The sequence below is a fragment of the Carcharhinus amblyrhynchos genome, chromosome 23 (assembly GCF_965287045.1).
Source record: "Carcharhinus amblyrhynchos chromosome 23, sCarAmb.v2.hapA, whole genome shotgun sequence".
Taxonomy (NCBI): domain Eukaryota; kingdom Metazoa; phylum Chordata; class Chondrichthyes; order Carcharhiniformes; family Carcharhinidae; genus Carcharhinus; species Carcharhinus amblyrhynchos.
This window is the reverse complement of record NC_137346.1, coordinates 26,016,236-26,031,746: the sequence shown is the minus strand read 5'-3', so window position 1 is coordinate 26,031,746 and position 15,511 is coordinate 26,016,236. Positions and strand designations below refer to the sequence as shown.

The following is a 15,511-nucleotide window of genomic DNA, read 5'->3' as shown; positions in this document are numbered from 1 at the left end:
CCATTTTACATTTCTGCCGACCAGATGGTTAACTAGAAACCAGAGGTCAATCTTTTACTTAGTACTAGATATATTTACAAAAAGCAACATTACAGATGTCTGCCTTTTCCCTAGCCAATACCCAGTCTCCCAAAAGTCTCTCTTTATATGCTCAAAGTATTTAGCAATCAATGCCCTCTCTGCATATCCTTAACTTAATAACACAATTAACATGCATGATGACATCTACAAGTTCCATCAAGTACAAGTAGAAAACATCACATTTAGATAGCTCTACAGACACACTACACACATTATAATCTCAATCTCTTACTATGCATAGTTTACAGTAAAACATTTCTGTCTTATTTCTTATATTTTTCATTGTATTTTAGTCTTTCACTTATTTACTTGCTTAGATTTCTTGGTATTTATTTTCCTGCAGAACCTCTTTTTGGTTTAATTCTCTACATTTCCTCTCTATTGCACATTTGCACCTTCTCTGTTGTCTCACCAAATGTTAACAACATGTCAATAGCTCCTATGATCAGAATAAATAGATGAGGACAATTAGGAAAACATGTAAATTATATTTCACTGGATTTGAAAGGAAGTTATCCAATAGCACACCAACGAATGCAGAAAAGGGCATAAGAACAATTTTGTGACTGACTGTACTGCACAATGGTTATCTGCCTCTCATAAGATTAATGAAAAATAAATCCATTAACTTTCCCCCAGTATACAACAAGCTTAATCCTAGTGGGTGCAGAGGCAGGTGAAGATTTCAGGTATTGTCTTACTTGAATACTCCTCAAAATACGTTGCACAATTTAAGGTTAGTTGACAAAATCCCTTCTGGTGTAGAGGATCAACTAAACCTCTCAGCAGCAGTTAAACTCAGCCTTGTTCATTTTGTCATGTACACATAGAAATACATAACCTCGTAACTGACCAACCGTTCAGGATTCAATTTGGGCGACAGATCTAAACAGACACATAATTGATGAAATATCACTCATGGCTGAGAATTTACTTAACTCCGACTTTCAAGTTCACTGCACCAACAAAAGGCATTCACTTACTTTAAAAGCAGGAAGTTTCAAATGCAGCTTGTTTTTGCTGGATTCTATTCAACCTATAGGCAGAAAATAGCAGCACTTCAGAACGGTCTATTTCAGATAGGTCACAGACACTACAGGACGATAACAGCCTAATTGGAGACTCATGAATCCCCTGGTGAGATTTTCCACTAGTATTTGTAAGGTTAGTGTTGTACTCCAGGGTTAAGCATCTTGTTCTTCACATCCCTATGTCTGCATGCCTGTTTAGACCAAGCAGAAAAACTGACCAAACTCAATCCTTGCAGCTTGCTCTGACCAACTGTCAACAGAAGCTGCAAATGTTTTAATAACTACTAGATCAATTTACCATTGTTACCAATTTGTATATCTTATTTTAATCTTGCTAAACTGTATATTTTAAGGCATATTAAATGAACCAGTAAATAGTCTTATGTCTGCATATGCACGTGCCTGTATTAAACAACCCACAGCAGTCATGATTTAGATTGAGGGGGAAAAAGACAATCAAACCAGCATTGCATCAATTTGTTGTGAGTCATGCTGGTGCTCCAAGCACTACAACGCCCTTGAAACCAGTTTTAAATTGATGGTGTCATTCTAAATTTACAGCATTTACATATCTAATATTACAGTTTTGAGGACTTCCATCACTGTCCAGGCTTCACACATTGCTCAGCTGTGATTGTTTTGAATTCGATAAACTACTAAGTACATTCAAGATAAGTATACAATTTTTTTCCCCTTTCCTTTTTCAGCCCCCCAGTTTATAAGCTGCAAAACTTATCAGTAAAGGAGAGCTGCAAAGAAACTTATAACAATAATAAATAGCTCCTGACTGGTCCTTGAGCCTTGGAGGCCATTAACAAAGTGACTGTTTTAAAGAGACAGGCGAGGATAGCTGCTAAACATTATAACCATATTTCAGACCCCAGGCAATGAAGTAGAAGATCTGCTGATTTCTAAAATATTCCCAGTTGTCCTTTCTGCATGAAAATTTAATTACATATCCTTCTGACATCCTCCACAATAATTTTGATATTCATCAAAAATTAAGAATTTAACTTGAAAAGTATTAGCACAATTGGAAAGCAAATATATGTAAACAAAATACACATACACACATATATACTCACCAGTATTCCAGCTACTGATACCTTTCTTTGTAAGAAATTGGAATGAATAGATTAATTAAATTCAAACTTCCCCACTGTGTACAAATAAGCACCCAACCTAATCCAAGTTAGCAGTTCCATAGTAAATTGGCACATTCTAACGCTCAAGATTTACACTCAACCACAGAGATTTCCACAAACAGTTTGGAATTTTTTTTTATGTACCTGCTTTTCATACCAATCTCTTGTTCGTTAATTAGTTGTATCCATGATCGTAACCGCCCCTGCCTCCAGCTTGGAGGATAATAAAACAAAGCTGTTAATTTATCGCATACATTCAACTTCAATTTTGTATTGTGCTTTGACTAAGCAAGAAGGAATTGTTCCTGCCCACAGCTCACATGACTAAACACACCACTTTTAGGCAAGAATGTGCCTGGGATCCGCCTTTGGCGGACGACTGTTTTGCTGGAAAAGTCAATGCAAAGAAGCCACAAAAGCTGGGTCTTGTCTTGTCTTCATCTGATATTCACATGGATGCTGGAGTTCATAACACTGGTTGAACATGTTCCTGGAGGCTTCATCACATGATAACCTGCCCCAACCAGTCATGCAATTTGTTTTCCAACCTCTAATCTTTTATAAAACCAAGAAAAAGAGTTCAAGGAAAATGGAGAAGAAAAGCCCGTATACATGTCTTTTAATGCATCTATAGATTTTCTGCTGGATTCTCACAGCAGCGTCCAAGGGATTAATCTTTAATTCTTGGAGGCTCCAACAATCCTGCTGAGTTGGCAACACCAAAACACACGCCTGTAACAGGATTGTCGAGATGACAGTCAAGATTTAGAACCCGGATTGATTCCCCTCCTCTCTTGCTATCCAAAACAAAAAGGCCCACTGTGACATAAAATAATTGTTTCAGTACATCACAGTAATACCAATGGTATAAAGGATATTTAATCATTGTGATATTGGAATCCCACCATCTGAAGTTTATAAAGCTCTAACACCACATTCAAAATGAATATGAACACTTTAAAATGATATTAAATTGTCCTGCACTGATACAGATGTATATTATTTTTGCACATGACAACACAGGGATTGGCCTCAAGTTGTTTCCACAATTCTTCCTTGACGTTTTGACTCATTTTTAACCTCCTTTGGCTACTGTCTAGATTTCAATAAAGCAATCAGGATTAGATCACCAGGTAAGAGTCTCCCACTTAACAACTACATTCCTGAGTCATGTGTTATGCAAGCCAGCCGAGAAAATAAACTGACCAAAGTCTTCATAAAAGAGGACAGTTCAAGAACAGCTTGATAACTGAGAACAATAATTTAAACTGCAAGTGAAGAGGGAGTAGTGGTGGGCGGGGGTGATGCTCATGGACTAACGAACTTGTCATAAATTAAGCTGCAGGTGTACCCAAAGCTTTTATTGCAGGTTGGAAAAATAAACAAGATATTTAAAAGCATACTTTGAACACAATGGGCTGAATGTTCACTACTTCAGGATGCTGGCATCATGCAAACTACACATACCTCCCCAACGTTTTCTCTATCTTCTGTCTGCTGTGCATGGTTCATTTGAGATTATCACGCATCTTAAAAGGATCACCGCTTGTCCACAGACTCTCTGTTCCTTGTACGGTACACTGTCGATTGCTGCTCAATCATGCATCTATGAGGGAATATTGCTGTCAGCTGACCTCCACTGTTATGGTGTACAGCCTTGGGATAAACAAGTTACTGAGTGACTCTGCTCTTAGCAAGGGGTCCAGGTTTGTGCAAGGCTAACACTAATTAAAACCAGTCTGTGCCTCTTCAAGCGGATGTTGGAAGGCAACAGGTGTTGGAAATAGATTGGAAAGACCTTTGAGCGGAAAGGAACCAGAGCAATACAAACCAAGAAAGGGCTCTCAGGGTCTTGAATGCAGCGCTCAAGGCAGTACAGGAGGTGGAGGAGAACAAGTTTATCTTTCCCTGTTAAGATACAACTTTTGAAGATGCATTCACTGAGCTTGACAACATGTCTGCAGTCATTGAACTTTTTATGGCATTGTATCCAGGTCCTTGAGGCCGCACTTTTAGTATTGGCCTCCATAGCTAACTGCTTCTATTGCTTTCATAGTGTGAGCTTGGGGAAACAAAGAGACAAATACCCAGAGTGGGATAGCACAACACATCCTCACAGGAAACAGAGGGGAATTATTGGCCTCAAAATAGCTGGATGTACCTGCCTTATGTACCTTCTGAAACCTATTTTACCCTCATTTAGCAGTCTGATATGATGTCCAAGCTGCCAATAGTGTAATTGGGCATATTTTTCTTTTGGTTCATTCAGTGCCCCCTTCCTTCACTCCAAACTTCACCTTATACATTGCTGATTTCAGATATCTAAAACCAACCACCTTACCAACCAGTGGTGCCTGATGTGGATGAAGACCCAAAGCAACAGCATACCTCTGAAGATGAAGCACCATCATTTGATCTGACATACGCAGCCAACAGCTAGACATTGGCACCAATGCATACTTAAGACTGTAATATACAAAATGAATCTGAACATTACAACTGACCTGTATAACAGTGATCTGGAGTGCATGTGTCAGCTCCTTGGAAGGTGAGGTCACAGACAATTCTGCTGCAGAGGACTCTGATGGAACAGCATATAGGAGAAGGCAGATGGGCATGCACACCAATATGCTTGATGAATTTGCATGTCTGCCAGAGAGCTTCTTGTCACCATCAAGGACAATGAAGGAGTCAGTTCCAACATGGCACAGAGTTTTATGCAGAGATTAAGCCTATCCTTTCCATTGTGGAAATGGTGGCCAACTTCATGAGAACACTTGCAGAACCAGTCATGATATAGCAGTCTAATGGCAGATGTCTCAGCTTCCATTATGGCACAGGGCAAAGCTACTACCATCTCAGTGGAGCAATGGAAACTCAGACTGAGGTCATGAGATCTGTGCTTGTTACCATATATGGTCAGACTGCTGTCATCATGGATGCAGACACGAGCACTCTAAGGGGCTCCAGAAGATTACTAGAATTGCTGAGGTGCTGGCCAGGGGAAATGGCAGTGGCTCTGTGATGCACAAATCCTGATGCCTTCATTCAAGGTGATAACATTCGTGCTTCCTTTACTGTCCCTACACCAGTGCCCTGCGTCAGTCAAACAATCGGCCCAAGCTGCTGCCAAGCGGAGGGGGTACAGTCCTGAGTTATTCCTTTAAGGCCTGGAGCTGCTTGGGAACCATCCTGCAAGGTCATCTGCAGTCTCCATTACTGAAAGCTCACTGACAATGCTGCAGTTATGGAGTAGCAACGCACAAAAGTACAAGGCCAGGCAACAACACATGCATGGTAAATGCCAAGGAAATGCACAGGTGAATAGTTGAGCATTGCAAGTCTTTATGAAAATGTATAAAGTTGGCATAGAATCTTTCAGCTCAGTATTTTGGTCAAGAAGATACTGTAAAGAATCCATAACAGATGGTTGCAGAGGTTGTGATTGAAAGCTGTTGAGCTCAATATTGATTTTAGGTGGGTGTAAGTGTCCAACCAAAAGCTATTCTTTGAGCTTGAGCCAAACTCTGCTGGAACACCACAGGCAGCCACAGACAGAAATGTCAGCTCAAAAGGAGCAAGGTAGAGAATTAAAATGATAGGCAGTTGGAATCTCTGGGTCACGCTTGCAGACTGAATGAATTTGTCCCACAAAATGATGGATCCAATCTTCATTTGGTCTCCTCAATATAGAGATTCAAGTCTTAAGCTTCAGTCTTGTGGAGTACAATGGAACTTCAGTACTTGATTTTGTGACCATCTTCATCTGTCCATGATTACTTATTTTATTGTCATTTTTATCCTTGTTTTGTTAGCTCAGTGCCTGCCCGATTTAGTAAACAAAGAAGAAAATGCCAAAATTTACCGTGCGTGGGAACCCGTGATACGCTCACACCTTAGCAAGATTCAGATATTCTGCAGACTTCCACACCAGAACTAGTGAAGTATTTAAGTGAAGTATACAAATGGATTTTGCAGAGGATCAGCGAACAGTGTAACTGGTTGCTAAAGAATTACTGATCACTCTATCACAAAACAAAACACACTACTAGCATAAACATTCAATATTAAAAGACAGGTTAGAAACCAAGGGAGAATAATTAAGCCACATACATTATAAATGTCTAACAAAGCCTAGTTGACATGCTTGATGAATTTTTTAAATGACCAGAAGCTCAATTAGTAGCATACATCCCAAGTTAATGTGCAGACATAATTGCTTGAGAATGAGCTGCAAAACAGCTTTAGAGGATGTCAAACATTTACAATTGCTATATTCAGGAGGGATCACTGTCCTTCATTTAACTATTTGCTAAATTTGTGCAATATATAGTTTTAATCTCGCTACATATCAGCGTTTTAGACGCTAACATTCTTTTTTGTGGGTTCCCATGAATCAGGTCAATTTCAGTATTTTCTGCCTTACGAACTAAATCAGACAAGCAGATAGATGAATAGAAATGGCAATAAAATAAGGGATAAAAGACAGATGGCAATGATCACATGACAAAAGTGAAGTTTATTACAACTCAAATTTAAGCTTTTAAACCTACTTAAAACGCATGAAAAATATCTTGCATCAACATTACACAGGTACTGAACAATTATATTTTAAACCCATATCAAGACATATTCCATAGTCACTATAAATTGCTTCATAACACAGATTGAAATGATCACTGCCATGCAACAGGTCATAGCCTTACTTTGATTCATCACAGTTTGATGATGAAATATAAGCAGGCTAAGTATATACAAGCCATTTTCAAATGCACAATTAAGTGTGGACATGTGCACACTGATTGTATTCTTGATTATTATATTTTAATTAGATTATGTGAATCAGGAATCATTTTAAAGACAATCATGTGTCATACCCACTGAAAGAAGAACTCACACAGTAATGTATCAATTTTCATGAGGTTCCCTAGAACATGGAATGTTACAGCCCAGAGTAGGCTTATGTTGGCTCTCTGTGGGAGATGGCGAGTTGCCCACCTTCCCCCAAAGCACTGAGCATTTTTCCCTTTCATGTATTCTTCCAGTTCACCTTTGAAGTTGACGATTGAATCTGCTTCTACTACCAGAGCCAGTGTAAGGGTGTCAGCCACCCTCGGCAAACTTACAGCTTCATGTCACCACCACAAACACACATCGCTCCCCCCAACAATTAACTTCTGAAAATGAATATTGCACAGGGGTATGAATAAAAATTCTGCATTTATAATTACAAAAATATTTTACATGAAAGAGAAAACCGTTAATTGTATACTCATCATTCTACCCTTTCACAGCATATGTACTAGAAAAAATGAACAATATAATGTGTAATACGGTTTACATGATGTAATACCGTGGCCCATTAACTTTCGCAGAATGGCGATATCAAAGCAATTTACTTGTAATTAAATGCAAAGTGCCCATTTGCCCATGTTAGGGAGGGGGTGTGGAGCCGGGTTGGGGTGTTGCTTATGTCAGAGGAATCAGTTCAGAGGTGATCAATTTGGGAGGGCGAGAGCAGGAGGGGGGAAATAGGATCTGATCAGTAGGGTAGTTAGGTTACATGGGATTTCATTTGCACTGGGGGGGTTGGTGTGTTCAGTGTGGAGTTGGGTTCGGGGAGCTCAGGTCAAGGTGGGGGAGGGAATCTCATGTTGTAGGTGCATGGGGGGGGTGGCACGCAGAGAGGTGTTTTGAATTGTTATCCTGAAGTTAGAGTGCCCAAAATCCAATGCTGGGGAACCAGGAAGATAGTGTCCAATGTGCTCCTGCAACAGTTACTAGATGGGTTTATGTATGGTTTGGACAATCATTAATTATTAGAAAGGGCTAGATTAAATTACATTCTTCAATATTATTTACTGGTTCATGGCTTTGGAGTAAACATGTAGGTGTTCAAATTTGTAAACCTTTCTAATAAACAAAATGATAAATATACTACAAAATTTTGCAAATGACTATCAAAATCTATATTAATGACAGTATGTATGGGTTACATCAGCAAGTATAGCTTTCATTGCCCCCGCTGAAGTATGTTTGTTTACTTAAGTAGTTCATGAATGAACTATTCATCTTTTTGCCACTTGAGGTGACTACCTAGTTTGAATACTGGTTACATTGGGTCTGTCCACCACCTTTTCCAGCAGTACACTCCAGGTCCTAAGTCTCATCAATTCACAGCATTTGTTTTTTTTTTCATGTTGCTTCAGATTCTTTCACCAATTAGCTCAAATTTGTGTTTTCGGGTTAGCAGCCCTCCTCTGGAAATGGGTACTCCTTGCACAGAATTTTCCCATTTTGAGACTAAGTGCAACAGGAGGGACATGAACATGAAGTGCCTGCTGCTGTGGAGGCTGGCAGGAAAACATGCCAAATCTTCTGCCCCAACCTCATTAATTATTCACCAAGGTGTTTCATGCTGTATTCAGGCAGTGCAGGCCTGAATGGCATGCAGTCTGTTGTTGTGTCGGGTGCCATACTGAAAAGGCATCCAACATCACCGACCCACTATTGAAGAAAGATGGCGGCCTGTGAAGTTTGAGATCGAGGCCTCAGGCAATCATGGACACCTGTATGAAATCACATTTTAATCTTCTTTGTTCTAATGAAGTATGATGGACCACCTGAAAATGAATCCAGGAACATTCTGAGAATTCCAAATTCAGTGTCCTGGAGGGTGGCCACCTTCCAGCCTCAAAGGTGGTCACCCTCCAGGACACTGAATTTGGAAGGTCCAAATTCCCCAGGTGTTGTTCTGATGAGTTCCAGCATCTGCATATCACATTGTTCCCAGGGGAGGAGGAGGGAATTTTATCATTTGTTTTCTCTATCAAAACCACTCATGGTAATGAAGATCTTCATCAAATCTCATCTTAATCTTTGCTGTAATGAGAATGTCCCAACTTCTCTAGTTTCTTCATTTGGGGAAGAAGAGGTAGGAGAATGGGGTTGAGAAAAATATCAGCTATGATTGAATGGTGGAGCAGACTCGATGGGCCAAGTAGCCTAATTCTGCTCCTACATCTTATGGTCTTATTTAACTGAAGTGCCTCACCATGGAATCCCTACAGTGCGGAAGAGGCCAATTGGCCCCTCGAATCTGCACCGTCCTGCCATGACATAACATTACTAAGTACTTTCTGCATCCCGCCATAAAGGCCCTTGTAGCCTCATTAAAGCGATGTATCCAGAATTGAACAAAATACTCCAGCTGGTGAGGGAGGGGGGGGGGGGGCGCAAATCAGTGGTCTTTTTTACTATTTTAACATAACTGGCTTGCTTTTGCATTCTATGCCTATTGTTTATAAACCAAAGTTTCCACATGTTTATTTAACAGTCCTAACTTGTTCTGCCAACTTCAAAAGATCTCTTTGCTCTGTATCCCCATTAAATTGTACCATTTAGCTTATTTGCTTTCTCCTTATTTATGCCAGTGAATGGTGTTACATCACACTTTGCTGCATTAAATTTCAGCAGGTTTGTCTGTCCATAGTACCCCTCTGTCTATGTTCTCCTGGGGTCTATCGTCACCTTTCTCATTGTTTGTCTGCTCCATTTCTGAGTTTCATCTCATCTTCAAGTTTTGAGTATGCCATGTATACCCAGGTCCAGGTCAATGATATACATCAGAAAGAGCTGGAGCTCTAATACCTCCAACTGGGAATCACTACTTTGCACTTTGTGACTGGCTCCCAGGTTAACCTGACAGTGGAGAAATTTCAAAGAAATTCTTATGGCTATTGCTAAATTACTTGTTATAGGAAAGAATGCAGTGGCAGCATCTGTGTTTAAATTATGAAAAGTCTGTCAAATGCCTGACAGAATACAAGAGATCATCTTAGTCGGTTGCAGCCCATATTCCAACAGAGCTAAGAACAAAACAAATTTTAAATTTCCTTCTGCCTAGAACAGAATGAAGAACACTGGATTTTGTTTTATAATAGATTATTTTCTTCCCTATAGCTGTAAAGTTTTGAGGATGCTCATTGCATAAATATCAGTTATACCCATGCTGTTTGGGAAACTGTTGTTTTAATACACTGGAAATATAATGAACTATGGGAAGGATAGTGATAGATTTCAGGAGGATGTAGACAGGCTGGTGAGAAAGGTGACCACATGGCCAGATAAAATTTAATGTGAAGAAGCACTAAGTGCTCCGAAGAACAAGGCTCTCCTCATACAAACTACATTCCAAAGGGGGATGCATGAACAGAGAGCTGCGTGTGTGCGCGTGTGGGCACGCATAAATCATTGAATATGGCAGGTAGGTTGGAAAGTAGTTAAATTGACATACAGGACTCTGGGCTTTGTAAATACAGTTGACAAACAGAATTGCTTGGAAGATGCTCACTTTTGCTGATGTTCAATATATAGCCAAAGATGCTAAGAATATCCTTTATGTCATCAATACAGACAATAGAATTAGCAATATCATAGAATCACAGAATCCCTCAGTGCAGAAAGAGGCCACTGGGCCCATCGAGTCTGCACTGTCAACAATCACACCTACGTCTTATCCCCTATAACCCCACGTATTTACCCTGCCAACCTCCCTGGCACTAAGGGAACAATTTAGCATAACCAATCAACCTAACGTATACATCCTTGGAGTGTGGGAGGAAACCTGAGCACCTGGAGGAAATCCACACAGACACGGAGAGGATGTGGAAATTCCACACAGATAGTATCCGAGACCAGAATTGAACCCGGGTTCCTGGCACTGTGAGGCAGCAATGCTAACCACTGTGCCACCATGCCCACCCTACACAATAGACCATCATCATATAAGGACACACAATGCTCTAGATCACACGTCCTTTAGCAGTGCAGATGATTTTAAGGCTATGGGCAAGGGTTCTATTACCAGGGCAAAATGGAGTGGAGAGAAAGAGCACCCTCGATGGGTTCCTCTGGATAGAGGACTTTGAGTGTAGAGAGCTAATGTGCACATTCACAGTAGGGGATGTACAGAGAAGGCGGGCGAATCCATTAAATAAATTTTGAACCAAACCAAATTTGCCCAAAATTGTCAACAAATAATCCCACTCCACCTGTAAAAAGCCCTCTCCACATTCAGAAAGACAACAATTTCAGGGTCGGTTGAGGCAATTGGGGAAGTATAATGTCAAGGAGACAACGTATATTTGAGAATAATAGTACCCCTCACAAAGTCTGTTTGATCATCAAACATTATGCCAGGAAGACAAGGCTCCAAACTGTGCGCCATTACCTTAGATAAAGCTTTATGTCAGTGTTTAACAGAGAGATTGGCTGATATGAGCCACTTTCTCTAGGGTCTATGTCTTTTTTGAATAGTCAGTATTGGGGGCAGAGAACCTTGGGACAATGAGTCATTAAACATATGTGGTAAGGGAGCAAGTTGAGTAGATAACCTTTTATAAAACTCAACAGTAAACCATCAGGGTTTGGGGCTTTGCCACTTTACATTGACTTAATGCAGTTAGTTACCTGATCCAGATCAAAGGATCATCCAAGCCTCTACTCAAGTCCGCAACCACAAATGGGATATCCACATTATTTAACAGTCATGCTATGCTATCTGAGAGGGGTTCTGATTTATAAAGGTTACGGTAAAAAGAAGCAACAGTTGAATTAGTATCAGAGGGATCAGTAGTAAGATTATGAGAGGAGTTGTAGACTTGGGAGATAAATCAAGTAGCAAACTGGCATCAGAGTTGGTGGGCCAGACAGTAGCCAGCTTTATCATTTAACCATTGTAACATGTGCTCAGCTTTACTTGTGGAAAGAAGGTTAAATTGAGTCTGTTGTTTTAGCCTTTCTGCATGTAACTCAGGAGTGGGAGTAATGGAACACTGATGGTCTATTTCCAAAGTTTAATCCACCAGTATTTGTTGTTTTAATTTTCTTTGTTTGATAATATATGCATTGTAAAAAAAACTGTTCCCCCCCATAGGACTGCTTTGAGGGCATCTCATTGTTCTGATGGGGTGGTGGAATCAGGCTTGTTTATTTTTTTAAAAAATCATTTATACTGGTGGATATAAATTTACAAAAATCTTTGTCAGAAAGTAAGGCGTGTTAAATCTCCATGGAGGTCATCCTCCAGCTTTGGGTCTAATAGCCAGGTTGAGGGAATGGGGCACATGGCAGAATACACAGCCAATTTAACTGGGGGCGGGGCGGGGCGGGGGGGTGGCAGCAGTGGATAGTAATGTTGGATTCTTGCTTGTGTTTTGAAGTTACCTTTCACCTAAAACGAGGTGTAAAAATGAAACAATTAATTTACCACTTCTCAGCAAGATAGTCAAACTTGAATGTGTACATTTTGTTCATTTTTCACAACTGATTAAGATTTAATCTGTGCATAATCTGTTAGCATACTCTATAAAGTATCTACCAATGGAGTACTATTCAACATCTGAGGGCACAGACACTTTGTCAGTACGGCTGTAATAAAATGTTGAAACTTTTTCAGATTTTAGGAACTAGCTTCACAACTTTGTTTCAGATGCAATGTTCATACAGATTTTGTGCTTGTAACAACATGCATTCTTGTGCTAACCACTGGCATAAATAAAACAATGACGTTAAGGAGAAGAGCTGCCATGTTCCCATATATAATTTGGCAGTGTTCTCCAATATTTTCCATCCTCCCTTGCCACAACAAATGATCATCACCAGTAACTTACACATTATCTTCAATTTAAAAAGAACTGAGTGCACTTTAAAGGAGGAAAGTGAGTCAAAAATCAGAATTAAGCACTTTCTGATATTTCTGATGTTTATGAACAAATAGTCTTGTCAATTATTGCAATGACTTTCACATTATAGAAACACAATCAGCTCAAAGTTTCTATGGACTTCATCTCCCAAAAAAGTACTTTTTTTGTGTCACTTTGTTCAAGACAGCCAGCCATAAATGGTTCTCCTGACAAGGTCATGCTTTCGCAAGACTACATTTTATATTTCCTTTCTTGACATTTAAATTGTTTTATTTTCCAATTTCCTGGGTCTTCGTTGAATGGCATTTGCCTGATCTCTTAATTGGTAACTCCATAACGGCTCCTTTAAACAGTCACATGTTAGATATCAGGCTCCCCATTCAGGTTAACATTAGGTTTGAACAAAATACTGGTGGCAACAAACAACTAAAACAGTATGTTCAGATAGCTGAAACTGAATTATGTTCCATTTCTCAAAAACCATTATATTCCCCATTTAATTGAATTAAAACATTTCTACAAAAACAATCAAAAATTCTTTAGGTTGTAATAATCTTCATTGCACTAACATCATAATTTAAGAACATGGAATGGACAGAGGCCACCAATTCTGGTTGCATTACAATGACTTAAACGTAAGGGCCCTCGTGGAGATGAAATTGCACACATTAAGAAAATGAAGCTTCAAGATATGGATTTGAAAAAGATTTCTAAGGAGTCCGCAGTATCTGTGTACTGACATTTAAATAACACATCCCACACTGAGTACAAGAACTAAACAGTGCCTAGTAAGGTTTATATTTTAAAAAGCAGGGAGTATGTGTGGGAGTGCTTTTTTGCGCGAAAGTAAAAGACTGTAAAATTCAGCTTGTGATTAAAAAAAGTCAAGCTTTGTTCAATGATGACAGTTATGTGGTTTGATAAAAAAAAATACATAGTAATAGCACCACACATTATGTGGTGCTATACCTTCTCATTTGTGGTGACCATTATCATCATATGTTTCATAGCTGGAATAGAGATCATATTTTGGGGGTCTGAATTTGACCTTTACCCATTGTTAAGACTGAAGTTTACTGCATTATACTAAAATAGGAAGCATCACTCAGGAACAGGAACTTCAATCTAGACCACACAAATGATAAGATCTCAGCCATTAGCTCTGGCAGGAAACAGGGATCTGTTCTGATGCATTAGCCAGTGGACTTGCATATGAACAGGACTGAGCCAAATGGATAGCAGTATAAGAATCAAAGCATAGCGGACAATGCTTAGGGAAGGAAAGAGAAAAGGAAAAGGATGGGGCTGTAAATGAAAGGAAACAAATGTATGGCAAGAGAAGGGTGGAGAAAGAGAAAGAAAATTATAGAAAGAAAGGAAGAATGCAGAAGCTGGAGAGGAAGAAAGGTTAGAACAAGAGAGGAGAAATTGAGGAGTAATTGGGATGAATGGGACAAAAAAATGTTTGCATTAACTGAGGGGTGGTATTGTGTCATTTGAATGAGTGTGCATGGAAGAAGAAGAAGATAACTGGATTGAACTGAGTTGGGGTTAGGAAGAAGCGTGCCAATATTAACCGGAAGGGTTGAGGGAGCAAAATATGTTTCCATGGCAGCGTGAAGAATTAAATGAGATCGAGTATCTTAAGAAGGTAAGTCCAAGGAGGGTGATGATGTCTGTGGAGCATGTGAGGAAGAACTGGAAACGGGAGGTAACTTCAGGTCTAAATGGTCTGAAGAAAGTGCTTTTCCAAGAATTAGAAGTATTTCAATTGTTTAGAATACAAGTACTTAAAATTAACTAGAACATCAAGGGATCATTTTCCCGTATTTCACCGAGAAATGCACCACCCATTCCGTGCCTTCAACTTTTGAACATCCCCTTTTAGCCCTTCACACATTTATTTTCTCCCTAGAAGCAAAATAGTGTTTTGCAAACTCTCTGCTGAAGTAACAAAGCTTCTTAAGTGTCTGCTTGTTTTCACGTGCTTAGACTGCTCGTGTGCTCGGTCTGTTTAAAAAAAAAGGGTGGCCCGTTAAAAATGGAGATGAGGAGAAATATTTTCTCTCAGAGGGACATGAGGCTTTGGAACTCTTCCTGAAAAGATAGTGGAAACAGTCTTTGAATGCTCTTAAGGCAGAGGTGGATAGATTCTTGGTAAGCAAGACAGTCATTAGGTTTTCAGGAGTAGGCAGAATGCAGACTTGAGGTTACTATCAGATCAGCCGTGATCTTATTAAATGTCGGAAGAGCCTCAAGGGGTTGAATGGCCTACTCCTGCTCCTTGTTCGCATGTTCATATCTCTTGTGTTGTTTTGTCAGCTTTCACATTAGTCATTAAGATAGTCCACAGAAAATGGAACAAACCATAAACCTTCCTGTTCTGTGTAACCTAGTAACATATGACATGGTGCATTTTTGCACTGAACCATTAAAGGTCTTCAAAGCTTCTTTTTTTTCTTGAGCCTTTTCTTTCCAATTTTTTTTTCTTTTTTCAGAAATTCTGACCTAGTCACAAAAGTTTGTCTTATATTCAATATTTGTACAG

The 15,511-nt window shown here is 39.5% G+C and overlaps 1 protein-coding gene across 8 annotated transcripts in view; it reads right to left on the bottom strand.

Moving 5' to 3' along the window:
• Positions 1-15,511, bottom strand: part of LOC145357376 (rab effector Noc2-like) — a 197,221-nt gene that overhangs the window by 133,651 nt on the left and 48,059 nt on the right. For 3 of the 8 annotated variants that reach the window (XM_080210688.1, XM_080210691.1, XM_080210686.1), the window contains exon 2: positions 1,065-1,117. The gene's annotated coding sequence lies outside the window, so the exon portion shown is untranslated. Of the gene's footprint in view, positions 1-1,064; positions 1,118-2,197; positions 2,222-2,401; positions 2,520-4,761; positions 5,041-15,511 lie in introns of those variants that run through there. The other 5 variants (XM_080210685.1, XM_080210692.1, XM_080210693.1 and 2 more) reach the window with 4 other exon arrangements.